The sequence below is a fragment of the Marmota marmota genome, unplaced genomic scaffold, assembly GCF_001458135.2.
Source record: "Marmota marmota marmota unplaced genomic scaffold, marMar, whole genome shotgun sequence".
Classification (NCBI taxonomy): Eukaryota; Metazoa; Chordata; class Mammalia; order Rodentia; family Sciuridae; genus Marmota; species Marmota marmota.
Genome location: NW_025999914.1, coordinates 820,792 through 835,614, shown reverse-complemented (window position 1 = coordinate 835,614; position 14,823 = coordinate 820,792). Strand labels below are relative to the sequence as shown.

The window sequence follows — 14,823 nt, the reverse complement described above, 5'->3', positions numbered from 1 at the left end:
AGTGATAATTTGACTTCTTTGTTTCCTATTTTTATCTCTTTTATTTCCTTCTTTTATCTAATTGATTTGGTGAGTGGTGAGAATGGACATCCTGTCTTGTCCCAGATTTTAAAGGAAATGCTTTCAGTTTTTCCCCACTTACTATGAGTTTAGCTTTGGGTTTTTCATATATAGCCTTTATGATGTTGAGGTAGGTTCCTCCTATCCCTAGTTTCTTCAATGTCTTTATCATAATGGGTTCTTGATTTTCTTGAAGGCCTTTTCTGCATCTATTGAGATAACTACGTGATTTTTGCTCTTAATTCTATTTATGTGATGAATTACATTAATCGATTTGCATATATTAAACCATCCTTGCATCTCTGAAATAAAACCAACTTGATTGAGGTGTACAATATTTTTATCTTTTTTTAGATGTTGATGAACTTTTTTTAAAATTCACTTATTTATATGCAGTGCTGAGAATTGAACCCAGTGCCTCACACATGATAGGCAAGTGCTCTAACAACTCAGCCACGACCCCAGCCGTGTGGTGTACAATCTTAATATGTTGTTGAACATGATTTGCTAATATTTAATTAAGGATTTTTGCATCTAAGTTCATAAGGGATGAACTGTATCTGTAGTTTTCTTTCCTTGACGTCTCCTTATCTGTTTTTGGTGTGATATAATTGAATTTTAATCTCTAGATTGATGGCGGGTATCATATTAAAATCCACATCCACAGTCTATATGCCAATTAGTTGTTCTTAGTTCTTCGTTTGGCATTCCTGAAATAATACTACACAGCAAAAACCCAATGGTAGATTCGGTTTGGAAAACAAAATAGGGTAGAAAGGAAACTTTAATCTCTGTCCTGCTCTTTTCTTTTTTTATACAGTTCTGCCTTGGGTGAATGTTTCAAAATTGTTTCCAATTTTTTTCCTCTAGGCCTTTTGGAACCTCTTTTGTCCCAAGTCTGAGGTGGAAGGGAAGGGAGCCATCCATGGTAGAAAAAGAACTAAATCCAACATTAGAACTCCAAAGCCCCACAGAGATCCGAACCTAGGGCCCCCAGTTTACTAGACAGGTGCTTTAACCAGCTGAGCCATGAAGCCCATAAGGTATACTTCTTTTTACTTTTGGCACAGAGTAGTGGACACATAATGTTTTAAAAGAATGTCAATAATATCTAAACCTAGGGAATGGCTGAGAATATTATAAAGATTCCTGAACCCACTACTCAACTCCTAAGTTGATTAAAAATAAAGTGGGGAGGGCAAGAATCTTAATCATTTAAAATCCTTTCCAGTGATTCCGGTCAGCCAGGTTTAGGAACCACATATGAAGTTCAATGAGTAAACGTGAATAAGGTAAAATGCTGGTAAACTTCACCAGGAAGAGGAAGTTGGAAATTGGAGGAACAGGCAGAATAAAAAAAATGCCTGGAGTCTTGAGGAAGTTAGGCAGCAAGGTTTGAGGGTGGGAGAAGAACAACCCAGAAGAGGAACAGTCTGAGGAAAAAGGGCTTGCGCATGTTTTTCAAAACGTCTAGTATTAGAATGTTCAAATTCCTCTCCTTCCTTTAAATAAATGGGAAGCAAAGAGTCGCTCCTTACCTCTAGAGAAGTTGGCTAAAGGATTCTTCCTGCTCTCAAATCTAGCTTGATTTTCCCCCAAGACCTTTCAGTTGAAATCGTTGTGACCATTCTATTTTGAATAGAAAGGCTGAACATTTTAAGGATGCTCTTGAGATTTAGGTTTTTGTTTTTCCCTACAGGAGGCATTAGTTTGATGGCTCTCAAAGAGCCGCAGGAAAGTTGGATTATCCTGATCATGCACTTATGATGAAAGCAAATTCGGTGTGTTAAAAAAAAAAATAGAAGAATAAACCAGCAGCTCTGGGTTGGGGCATCACTAACAGGTGGAAGCAGTTGATTTTTAAAGTCTTTTTGGTTGAAATGCAAAGCAAAGTTTGTATTTTCCTTGAGTAGATTCTTAGAAAAGTGAATCCCTGTACCTATTTACCTCAGGTAGTAGAGGATCAGATTATGAATTTGAGGGTGTAACTTCCAAATTTGTTCAGGGTTATGTCCCCTCCACTACCACCTTAAACTTCTAGAAAGAAATCCACTAAAAGCCTGTGTTTTCTTGAGTAAGCAGTTCTGGGCAATTGCAAAGGTGTCTTATTCTTAGCGCAAGTCTGAAATACAGAATTGTGAGTGGGGAAAGCCAGAGTTGTCAAGAAATTATTCAAAACTGATTATGTAGCCACCTGTTATGGTTTAGATATTAGGTGTCCCTCCAAAGCTCATGTGTGAAACAATGCAAGAACATTCAGAGACAAGTGATTGGGTTATCAGGGCCTTAACTCAATCAGTGAATTGATGGGGATTAACTACAAAGGCAGGTAGTGCATGGCAGGAGGAGGTGGGCGAGCCTTTGGGGTATATATTTGGTATCCAGTGAGTGAAGTCTATCTCTTATTAGAGTCTGTAAACAAGTCAAAATAACACCTGGCATTTAGCCAGGGGAATGTTAGAGTTCGTAAACAAGTCTGGATGGTGCCTGGCAAAATGCCAGAGGGAGTGGTTTGAGAAGTAACAAAAACAAGCCATTAAGTGTGGAGATTCCTTATTGGTTGACTGATGTATCTAGTTTATGCTAATTAGATAAGCTGTGTGGAATGTATAAATACTGCTCCTGTCCTGCAATAAACGGCTCCCACTCCTGCTGTATCAACTTACACAAGTCGTTGGTCACCCCCGGTTATTTTGCCGCAGCCGGACTCCCGCAATCTCTCTCTGCTTTCTGATCATCATGCTAGCTGCTTTCCTCCACCACACCCTTTTACCATGATGTTCTGTCTCCCCTTAAGCCCCAAGGAATGGAGCTGTCCTCCTATGGACTGAGATCTCTGAAACTGTGAGCCCCCAAATAAACTTATCCTCCTTAAAATTGTTCTTGTCAGGTCTTTTAGTCACATCAGTGGAAACACTGACTAAAAATCACTCTACTATGTCCTAACAAAGGGAGACCACTAACCTCGGGGAAGCACTTAGAGTGGTTCCATGAGTGAATTAAGAACAGCTTTAAGGATGAAGAGGAGGAGTCTAAATGGAGTCAGAAAATTTAAAGGCGTAGGATTAGATACTTGAGGAGTTGGGGAAGCAAAAGGAGCAATGCACAGAGGAAGGCAGTCAAATAATGTTAATTTGGCTTCTGTAGATATGGTGGTACCTTTTAGAGTACCAGTAAAGGGACGAGGAAAAGTGAAATTTTCTGCTTATTGCTTGGTTTTGGGGCACATGCATGCAATTTGGGAATTTGGTCTGGGGTTAGATAGAGGAGATGAATTGGGTTTAGAATATGGTGAAAGATGCCTGAAGGAGAGTCTCATTAAAAATGTATGCTACACCATCTGACACCTGATTTTTTATATGGCTATGGAGAAAAGGGACCCTGGATGTTAGTATAATGAGAACTGAGCAATCAGAATTGAAAGACTAAGAGCTCATGATGGGTATTTTTTAAAAACAAAAGAATGAGGGCTGAGGATGTGGCTCAAGCGGTAGTACGCTTGCCTGGCCTGCACGTGGCCCTGGGTTCCATACTTAGCACCAAAATAAAGATGTTGTATCTGCTGAGGGGGAAAAAAAACTATAAAATAAATATTAAAAAATTCTCTCTCTAAAAAAAAAACAAACAACATCAACAACAACAAAAAAGAATGAGCTTGTTAACTCTTGGACTCTGTGTGACTTGTATTTGCCATTGTGATTCTGATATTTCCTTGAAATATCTGTAAAATTTCTACTCCCCTTGTCCAGGTTACAATTGAGGTGATCCTTATCTCTTCTTTATTTGGAATTTGGTGTACTAGGAAACAGATTTTATACTGGCAGTGCACTTCCAGATATTATCTCCTTTGATCTTTACCACAACCCTTTGATATAGTCATTGTAGCTCCTACCACTTGGCTAAATTCAAAATAGTAGATAAAGGGGAAATATACTAAAGGAATTTGAACATTTAACCATTGGATTCGTAATTAGATCTGTTGTCCATCAGACTGCTGAAACTCACAGTGTGAGAGTATTCTTATTTCTATGGAAAGCAGAGATCAGAAAAGTTTCTTGCTTTAACTTTCTCGAGGGTTTAATGCAATGAAAGTAAATCAAGTATTTGCTCCAGGTATTTTCATTTCAGGCTGTCTAAGGCAACTGACTTCCTGTTTATGTTGAGTCTCTGACAGGGGTTTAAGACCCACCAATTCTTTCTTTTTAGGTGACAATTTCTAGAAGTGAGCTCAGGCAGTTCCTATTGTTACAGAGCCGGGGCCTTACAAGAAACTGAGGCAGTGCAAAGACCCTCCTTTCAAACCCCAATTCTTATGACCAAGTCAGAAAGATTTCAGACATGTCACTCAGAGTTAACAGTAATGAGTTTATTGAAGGGCTAGGAAAAGGGAAAAGGGAAACTCTCAAGGAAGAGAATGGGTCCTTTCAAAGAAGAGAAGGACAATGTGCCTCTCCTGCACTCCAGTTTTATTGGGGGAATCCCAGAGAAGTTTCCAGACTTTTGATTGACAGCAGGGTGACATCAGACTTTCAAGTCTCCACTGCCCGTGGCAATTCGAGGTCACCTTGGCCCATGCTGACCAGTTTCAACTGGATTCTTAACCATACATTCTTACAGATTTTATGAAACTATCCTGATGTCCCAGAATTTCAGGATCTAGTCCCAAAAGTCTCCGCCTTCAGGGGCTCCTCTTACTAGTATTATTTGGGGCCTGCATTTCTCCTGCAGTTAACAGATCATTGGCTGAGGAATGTGACATATGCTATCCACTTAGGTCAGGCAGGTTTGCAGGTAAATTGATTCTTGGAAAAGAAAGCATATGGGGGTCAGCATAATGGGCCCATTTTAAACAATTATTCTCTTGACTTCTTGTTTCCACCACTCCCATTTGTCTGTTCCCTAACATGATTTGCACATGTTTGAAGAGGAAGACAAATGTGTAATGAAGGAGAAACTAATACCCTCAGTGGCTTTTTGGGGTGTAGTTCAGTGGTAGGACACATACACAGCAAGTGTAAGGCCCTGGGTTCCACCCAATGACTTTTTCTAGTGCACAACACAGGTCTGGTATTGAACCCCTAAAAATATGGAAGAGAGGAGAGAGAGAAACTGGGTTCTTGAGAGTTAACAATAGTAGTCTCTTTAAAAAAAAAATGGAATTTTTAGACAATACAAAGGAGATTCACAGACTAGGACAAGGGCTATCAAATGAATTAGGAGAATATATGTGCTCCATCCAAGTCTTTAAGTCCATGTAGTTTAGTTAGTAAACTCTTAAGTCACCAAGATAGGAAACAAAGCTTTGAGGCTCTCTGTACAGGATAGATCCCTCTGCTTTTGTTACTAATCAGTTCTAACTCATACAGGGCTACCAAAATTGTGCTTGCTCTTAATCTTGGTATTTGCAATGGGGTCCTCTGCCCCAGGTGAGTAAAAGATTGGTTGCAATCTAAGAATATTTTTCTACATTAAAAGAAAAACAATATATATGGAATGCTTCATGATTTTTGTGTCATTATTGTACAGGGCCAGGCAAATCTCTGTATATTCCAACTTTAGTATGTATGCTGCCAAAGTGAGCAAGGGTTTTTACATTTTAAAAGACTGAAAAAAATAACTAGTATTGCCTAACATGCAAAATTTTGTAAGTAATTCCAATATCTTTCTTTTTTGTGTGTGGATGGGAGTACTGGGGATTGATCCCAGGGGCACTTTAACACTGAGTGACTCCCTCCTTTTTATTTTTTGAGACAGGGTATGGCTAAATTGCTGAGACTGACCTCAAATTTGTGATCCTCCAGCTTCAGCCTCCAGAGTCTCTGGAATTATAGGTATGTCCCACCACATCTGTCTGAATTTCAAATTTCCATGGCTACATACACAATTTTATTTCAACACAGACCCCTCATTCATTTGTGTGTTGTCACTGTAGCAATAGTTTAAGACTTTCTTTTATTTCACACTGCAACTGTGTGTCCCTCAAATCATAGTGACTCAGTGACATTTGCACGACGTTTTCAGTGTCATGCACATCTCTACCAGGACAATTTTTTTAATCATACACATCATGTCAAACAAAAAAGTTGTCTTTGTAGCACATTTCTTTACTGAATTACAAATGTATCAAGAATTATTAAGTTATACTAAAACCAATCCTTTTACTTAGTTAACACCACTATGTGGTATCTAGAATATAAGGGCAGTCAAATTCTGCTCTAATGGATCATTACATTCTTTACTCATATTGGAACCATTCAATCATCCTTTTGTTGAGTTTGACTAAAAGACCAGACCTGCCGAGACCCGGGATTGAACCAGGGACCTTTAGATCTTCAGTCTAACGCTCTCCCAACTGAGCTATCTCGGCTCCTTGAAAATTCTGGGCTTCTTTCACTTCACTTCGAATACTTTGTTTTCAACTTTAATTTTTAGACTGGTTCAGATTCTGCTTAAATTCGATCAGACCCAATCCTTGTCTCCCACACAAACTGCTTGGATCAAAGTCCTGGCACAGTGGTGTGGATAAATGGAGGAGGGAGACAGAAAAGAGGGGACAGGGATTTAAAAGAAAGCCTTTCTGGGATCTCACCACTAGAGTAGAGAAAGGGGAGAGACAGGGAGCAGGGTATGGGGAAGTACTTTAGATATAATTATGAGTAGAGTAGAGCAAGAAGACCAGGTGGAAGAAAGAGGATTGGGAAACATGAAGGTAAAGTGGAATGAGCTTGGTCAAATTGTTATGTGCAAGTACAAATATAGCACAATGAATCCAGCCATTAAGTATAATTATAATGAACCAATAATAAAAAGGTCTTTCTGCTCTTCCACAGACACAGCTCAGAAAATTAAGGAAATTAAAGAAAAAAAAAATTCCTGGGTTCCTTATTTTTTTTCTTTTTTCTTTGTTTTGGTCTTTCATAATCTTTAAAGATATCAAGAAATGGAACTTGATAATTCTGTAACTTTGCAAAGAGAATATATGTGAATGTTAACAAAGCACTCATCACAATACTCCCAACTTACATGAACATAATTCTTTTTTTTTTTAATTTTATTTAGACTTTATTGAAAATTTTCTTGTATTGATCAATATTTTATTTTTAATTTTTTTTTAATTTTTTTTTTAATTTTTTATTGTTGGCTGTTCAAAACATTACATAGTTCTTGATATATCATATTTCACACTTTGATTCAAGTGGGTTATGAGCTCCCATTTTTACCCCATATACAGATTGCAGAATCACATCAGTTACACATCCATTGATTTACATATTGCCATACTAGTGTCTGTTGTGCTCCACTGCCTTTCCTATCCTCTACTACCCCCCCTCCCCTCCCCTCCCCTCCCCTCTTCTCTCTCTGCCCCCTCTACTGACATTCATTTGTCCCCCTTGTATTATTTTTCCCTTACATGAACATAATTCTAAGAAAAATTAGAAAATTAAAAATGGCACTGCTCATCACAGCAGCTTTTCTTCATAAAAACTTTTTTTTTTTTTTTAATGATGAGGGAGGACAGGTAGGCATAATACAGTGGCAGAATAATATTTCTGGTATGCTGAAGATCATGGTTGGAACCCCTGTGTTCCTCAGAATATCCCTTAACCCAGGCTCTGACCAAGCATGGCCATGAAAGAAATATTTGCCATGATGAGCCGTGTTTCTATTTTAGTAGCCAAATAAATCTGTCATGAGAAAATAAACTTGTGAAAATGGTTGATAGAAGACTTGAAGATAATGGGAGTGGCATCAATTGTTAAAAATACAGGCAAATAACTGTGTGTTTTCCATTGGTGCTATATGAGTCTACTGTTACCAATATTAATCCGTTGTTTATTCAAAAAGTCAATAATAGTTTAAAATGAAGAAATAAACTCAACTACCTACATGGAACAACAATGAGAGTGTTTTCTAAGAAGTTGAAAAAGCAATAATTCATTACAACCTGAAGTGAAATTGCTAAGCCAGATTATAACTAGGGATGATAAAATTATAAAAAGAACAGAAAAAGATTTACTTGAACAAGTTTAATTGCTTATAAAAATGTGAAAAATATTCGAGTGTATTGTGTTGTCGAACAAGTAATCGCGACAGAAAATTTAATTTGTTCTGGAAGTGCACTTTCATTGTTGTGGAGAGAGAGTTGAATCATCCCACCAGTATAAAACAATTCTCCTAAATCAGTATAGACAGAGTACTGATACACTTCTTTGATGCTTCCATGTATGCTAAGTCCATTTCTATTTTTGCAGACTTTTCAAGAATTTGCCCTCTCCCAACTACTCGGAGAGTCTGAGTTTAGGACTGGTGGAAGGAAGAAATGTTGTTACCACAAAATTGTGTGAGGTATGGATATAATATATGGATTATCTCTATTTAGCTATTCTAATATATGTATATCTATTTCAGAACAGGTAAGTAAGTGCACACAATTTTGTCAACTTAAATAATATGATTTTTTAAAAAAATAAAATGTATAGCTCATGAAAAAAAAACATAAACAAACACAAGTTAGTTTGCGCATCCCAAAATGATTAAGAAACTTGCTAAGAAAATATATTGTTGTTGCCATGTAGAAAAACTAAGAATTGCAGACAGAAATTTTTCAAAAAGGGACGGTTCTCCAATTGGAGGTGCCGGGGATTGAACCCGGGGCCTCGTGCATGCTAAGCACGCGCTCTACCACTGAGCTACACCCCCGCTGGTTTAACTTTGCTTCAAAAACATATTAGTGGCATGTATCCGCTTGTGCACTCCCCCGCCCCCTGCATACCCGATCCTGAAATTTAATACGTACAAAGATTTTTTTTTATTCTGTTTCTTCTGAACCCTTTATGTTGCATTCTGTCTCAAAGCTACATCAAGAAAAAGTTAACAATATTAGACAGAAAGGCACTGTTCAGAGAAGTTACACATTCTTGTCAGCCTACTCAAAAGTCGGTTCCCAAGATGCCTGAAGAACACATTTCTCCACATGAGGGCGTCCCAAGATACAGTAATCTCTTGCATTTTGAAAATTTTTCGAGTGACACTTTGTGTAGAAAGAAATTCTTTGGAATCGTGTTAATGTTTTATATAGGCAAACTTAAAAATCAATTCAAGAATATAAAGAAAAAATACTTTAAACTTGAATACAAATAGGAAAAAAAAACCCAAAATGATCTCAAACGAATAAGATAACACTAAGTAGAAAAAAAAGGAAGTAAGAAAGAAACAAACAAACAAACGCTGGACACGGTTGTGCATGCTTGTAATCTAACTCTTTAGGTGGTTGAAGCAAGAAGATCTCAAGTTTGAGGTCAGTCTAGGTAAATGGCAAGAGTCCGCCTGGTGAATGAATAAAGTAAGAGAGACGAGTTCTAGCAAATGTTTTACACGGTACTTTGACTTCTTAGAACTGCATTCTGGATAGAACAGAACTACAAACAGATCTTAAATTCTACTAAGTATGTTTTTCTTTGTTTGTTTGTTTTTTTAATGATGCTCTGAATGTTTTTAAATCACCGACAAAGGTGTACAGGAAACTAGGACAGAGAAAAGCAAAAAACAGTGCAAATACATTACATGTAGTAGCAAGGAGCAGAACTAGTTTTATACCTCTATTTCTTAAAACAGATCTCCACCACAAGGAATCAAGGCTTCTATGAGATTTTAAAGGGCTGGAACTTCTTTATGTGCTATGGTGTAAGAAGGTGTTCAAAAGATGATAGAATGCTCTAAAGGACATAGGACCTAATAGATTTTTAAAACACTGAGGATTTAAAAAAAATTTTTTGAACAATAAAGGAATATAATCTGTTGAATAAAATAAGAATACTTGAGTTCATACTGATAAGAAAGAACAAGAGAAAGATGAAAGGAGAGAAGAGAAAGGTTTTCTTCTTTTTTTAAATTTGTTTTAATTAGTTACACATGACAGTACAATGATCTTGACATATCATACATTTGAATCAGATGGGGTATAATTTCTCATTTTTCTGAGTGTACAGGTTGCAGAATCACATTGGTCATGCAGAAGAGAAAGGTTTTCTTACAGTAGTTGCAAAGTTATAAGTGTGGAAGAAATGACAGTAATGCAATGGTTGATTCAGGCAAAATTAATTAATTAAGCAATGCTAAAGTTATGGGTGAAAGTCTGACGAGGAACAAGACATTTATATAGTTTCAAAGTTATTTCCCAACAGATTACTTATGAAAATGGTAACCTCACCTTGAAGAAATCCAAGTGGTAATACTTTACCTACAATGACCAAACTGACATCACCATGCTGGGAACATTGAAATCGTATAGTGCTCCTCTACAACAACTCTCCTACAGCATTCTGGCCAAAAACAGAATCAGAAGCCTTAGGTGAGGATCCACCTTCATTTTTTTTCAGGTGGATATCCAGTTTTCCCAGTATCATTTAGGGTATATAACTGGGGATATAGCTCAGTTGGTAGAGTGCTTGCCTTACATATACAAGTCCCTGGGTTTACTCCCCAACACTACAAAAAATAATAATGAAAAGTATAAACCCTTAGAGGAAGAAAATTAGGAAAATGTCTTCAGGATCTAGAGGTATGCAAAAATTCTAGAGATTTCCTAAAAATATAAACCATAGAAGGAAAAATATGACTACATCAAAATGAAAAATTATTATTCTGTGAAAGACCTTTCTTATAAGATGAAAATATAAGGTAAAGAGTGAGAGAATAGTTCCAAATCACATATTCAAAAGGGCCTATTACCTGGAATATATAAAGAGATAACATTTAAAATTTTTAAAAATCCAGACAGAAAAAAAAAATTTACAGTGCAGGCTAGAATATAAAAGAAAAGGGTAAAACCTTTCATACACATCTGTCATTATAATATAATTTAGTTAAACACTGAATTTAATAACATAAGTTTTTCTTTCCATGAAATATTTATCTGTTCTGTGGTGACAGTGTAGTAGAAATGCACCAGTCATAGATCTCACTGAGAACAGTTTAATTGGCAAGTGGTCCCAGTTCTTGCACTCTGGATTTATCTCTGAATCTACCACCATTTTGGTTCCACAGTACACTTTCCACACACTGTTCTCAGTTAAGGAATACAAAAGGCAGGCCTGTTCTTGCCATATTGCTCCAATCTGAGATTTTGGTAGAAGATTTACCACTGGTCTGGCAGTCTGAGATCCTGCTTATCCAATTCCCCTTCCTTCTTTTTCTTCTTCAAAGAAAGCAGATCTACATCAAAATCTGGTGACTTTTCTGTCTCCTCTCCCTCTTTCTATTTCTCATATTCTAGGGCCTCACAAAGAAGTGAACTTGAAAACCATTAAAATTTAAAACGTTTAAATTAGGAGTTAGTGAGTAAATAAATTTTAAATCTTATATCCATTAAAAAATGTCATATTTCTCATTTCACATTGTATGGTTAGGGGAAAAGCAAATGGTTTCTAGTCCTAAATTAACCAAAGTAGTCTAATTGTTCTAAAGATTCCTAAGAATTAGAAATAACAACAAATTTTTCTTATATAATTTTTAAGACTGTTTTTAGGTGAGATCTTTCAAGATTTTTTTTCTTTTATTTTGTAAAGCTGAGGATCAAGCCCAGGACCACCTGCACTAGCACTCTACCACTTAGCTACTTTCCCATCCTCCTACAGATTTTTTAAAGCAGGGGTTGGAAAACCATAACTTGCATACCAAATTCCATCATTTGCCTATTCTTGCAGACCTATTAACTAGGGATGGTTTTTACATTTTTTTTTTTGATGGTTGACAAAATCAGAAGAAGAAAATCTCATGACATGATAAAATTCTGATATTTAAATTTTCAGTGTCCAACAACACAGTTATGTTCATTCATCCTTTTGTCTACTTTCCAGCTGTAACATCAGAATTGAGCACTGCAACGGAATACTGTAGTCCTGAAAGCCTGACTTAGTTACCCTGGCTCTTTTACAGAATAAATTTACAAATCTCTGCCATATACCTTTGGGTGGGACGTTTGTGTAATGTTTTCCTTAATGAGACCCATTGCTTCCTCTTTCTTATCCTCAAATTCTATCTTGCTGATAGGACTATTTGAGGCCAGATATGAGAGTAGTATGCCAAATATTAAAGAATAAATAAGTTCCTTACATGAAAGAGGACCCATGAGATTCCTGTGAATAAGGTAAAGACTCCATGTGGACAGAGGGCAAAAGTCAGTTAATAATCACCTCATCTGGAAGCTGGTAACTTGAAATTGGTTTTACTTGAGCTTTCTAAGAACTTCAGGTCAACTAGTATGAATCTCAGAGTTTTATACATTTTGAATAAAGGCAGAAATGTCTACATTTGTGCCCCAGGAACACATAGGGTTTGAGGACCTGTCCAGATATAGGGAGGCTTTATAAAGAGCTAATTCCTTTCTCTTGTTTCCTTCATTTTTGCTTCACTGGAGAAAGGATTCTGTCTGCAAGAGGCACTAAATCAACAAGAGTGCCTTTTCTAATCCTTTCACTGGAGTCTTTAGTCCCTAGGGCTCTCAAACTTAGGGCAAGCATCTTGGGCAGAATGCTTTTTCATTTTTCCAGACAACAGTGCTATACATATCAGTTTACCACAGTTGTGAATGACACATTCTTTTCTCTTCATTTCACTGATAGTGTGAATTGATTCCAGTTCACTTGTATCTCCCCACCTGGACCTAAATCCAGGTTTTTGTACTCTCCAACATTACCTTTTATGTTTTCCTGGCAGCTCTTAAATAGAAAAGAAGGAAGTTGATGCTTTAAGAGAATATTCCATTCTGGGACTCTCCTTGGTAGTGAAAAAAAGCTGTCACTCAGTAAGTGCCAGAAATAGTCCTTGCAGGGTTTGGTTCTATAGTTATGAAAGATCCTAGTAGGATTAATGGAAACTTTCCATCCAGAATGAAATTTAAGGGTTTCCGGGCAGCAGAGTTGAAAAACAGATTCTGCCATTTTAGCTTATGTCTGGGAACACTGGCAGACAATTGCAGTATCTAGGTATTTAAGAATTGTAATGAATGTAGAGAGCAGGTGTGGCTCAGTGGTAGAGTTCATGCTTAGCATTTATCAGGCCCTGGGTTCAATCCCTAGCATCTCCATGTATACTCTTGGTACTTTTTAACCTGGTGGAGTTGACTCCTCTCAATCTACCTACTTTAGCACAACTACATTAGAATTAACACTCTTTCCTTTGGGATGGTATGTCTGCATATTTCTACTGTATTGAAGCTTCCAAATTGGGAGGAATGGAGGCCCTTGGAATGAAAATGAATTAGTACTAAATACTCAGTTGTGATAGAAGAAGGAAAAAAAAAAAAACAAACAAAAAACAAAAAACAAAACAAAACAAAAACACCAACAGAAAGGGGAGCAGGCTGTGTAAGAAGTCCTGGGCAATTTCTTTTAGATTTACCCCTGTACCTCTACCTCCCCATGCCCATTTCAATACACAGACTGTGAAGGACAAGGACTTCACTTTCTTCTCTTTTGCCTACTCTTCACTCTGTTAGAGTCTGTAAATAAGTCAAAATAACACCTGGCATTTTGCCAGGGGAATGTTAGAGTTAGTGAACAAGTCTGCATGGTGCCTGGCAAAATGCCAGAGGGAGTGGTTTGAGAAGTAACAAAAGCGAGCCATTAAGTGTGGAGATTCCTGATTGGTTGACTGATGTATCTAGTTTATGTTAATTAGATAAGCTGTGTGGAATGTATAAATACTGCTCCTGTCCTGCAATAAACGGATCCCACTCCTGCTGTATCAGTCTACAGAAGTTGCTCGTCACCCCCGGTTATTTTGCTGCAGCCGNCCCCCCCCCCCCCCGTTATTTTGCTGCAGCCGGACTGCGGCATCACTCTCCTTCCATATGCATCCATTTATGCCTGACATGTAAAAAGTCATTTGTATCCATGTCCTGGAGAGTTATGATGCTAGTTCTTACTAGTCTAGGGAGTGGGTGGACATACCAAGAAAGAACTCCCAAGGCTCCTTAAAGCATGAAAACTGGACAGATGAGAAAATAATTTGTAGGAATGTTCCAGTGTGCTAAATCAAAACAAAAAAAAACAACAACAACAAAAAAAAAAACACCTCAGTTGGTAGAGCCTATTTAGCTCCCAGTCTTTCCTATGGAAGTTTGTTGGTTTGGATCAAAATGAATTATTGGCTTTCAGGTCATTTGTATTAATTCACAGATACCTTCTTGCATTCACTTCTGAAAGGCACAGTGAGAAACAGAATTCAGTGCCCTCAGTTATTCCTGGCTTCTCCACATTTGGTCATTCTTCCCCCCTCACTTTTTTTTTTTTTTTTTAGTGGTAAAGTAAGCATATCATGAAATTTGTTAGCATCTATTTTTAAGTTCAATGGCATTAAGTATAGTTTGGTGGCATTAGTATATTTCATATTTTTGTGCAACCATAACCAATCATCCAGCTCCAATACTCTTTTCAACTTGCAAACTGGAACTTTGAACCCATCACATGATTACCATTGTCCCCTTTCCCATACACTAGCATCCACCATTCTATTTTCTGCTTGTAACTTGACTACTCTTAAGTACCTTACAAAGTAAAATCATACAAATATTTGTCTTTTTGTGACTGGAATGTTTTACTTAACATAATCACTTCCAGCTTTATCCATGTTGTAGTACATTCTGGAATTGTTTTCCATTTTTAAGGCTGAAAAATATTCCACTATATATATATACACCAGTTTGGCTTATCCATTTATCTGTCAATGGAAAGTTGGGTTACTTCCACATTTTAGCTATTG

At 37.1% G+C, this 14,823-nt stretch overlaps 2 non-coding genes across 2 annotated transcripts; both read right to left on the bottom strand.

Moving 5' to 3' along the window:
• Window positions 1–6,354: 6,354 nt before the first annotated feature.
• Window positions 6,355–6,427, bottom strand: Trnaf-gaa. The gene has a single exon. It is a non-coding gene; the product is annotated as a tRNA-Phe (tRNA).
• Window positions 6,428–8,688: 2,261 nt separating this feature from the next.
• On the bottom strand, window positions 8,689–8,760 carry Trnaa-agc. Its single transcript has one exon. It is a non-coding gene; the product is annotated as a tRNA-Ala (tRNA).
• Window positions 8,761–14,823: the final 6,063 nt, after the last annotated feature.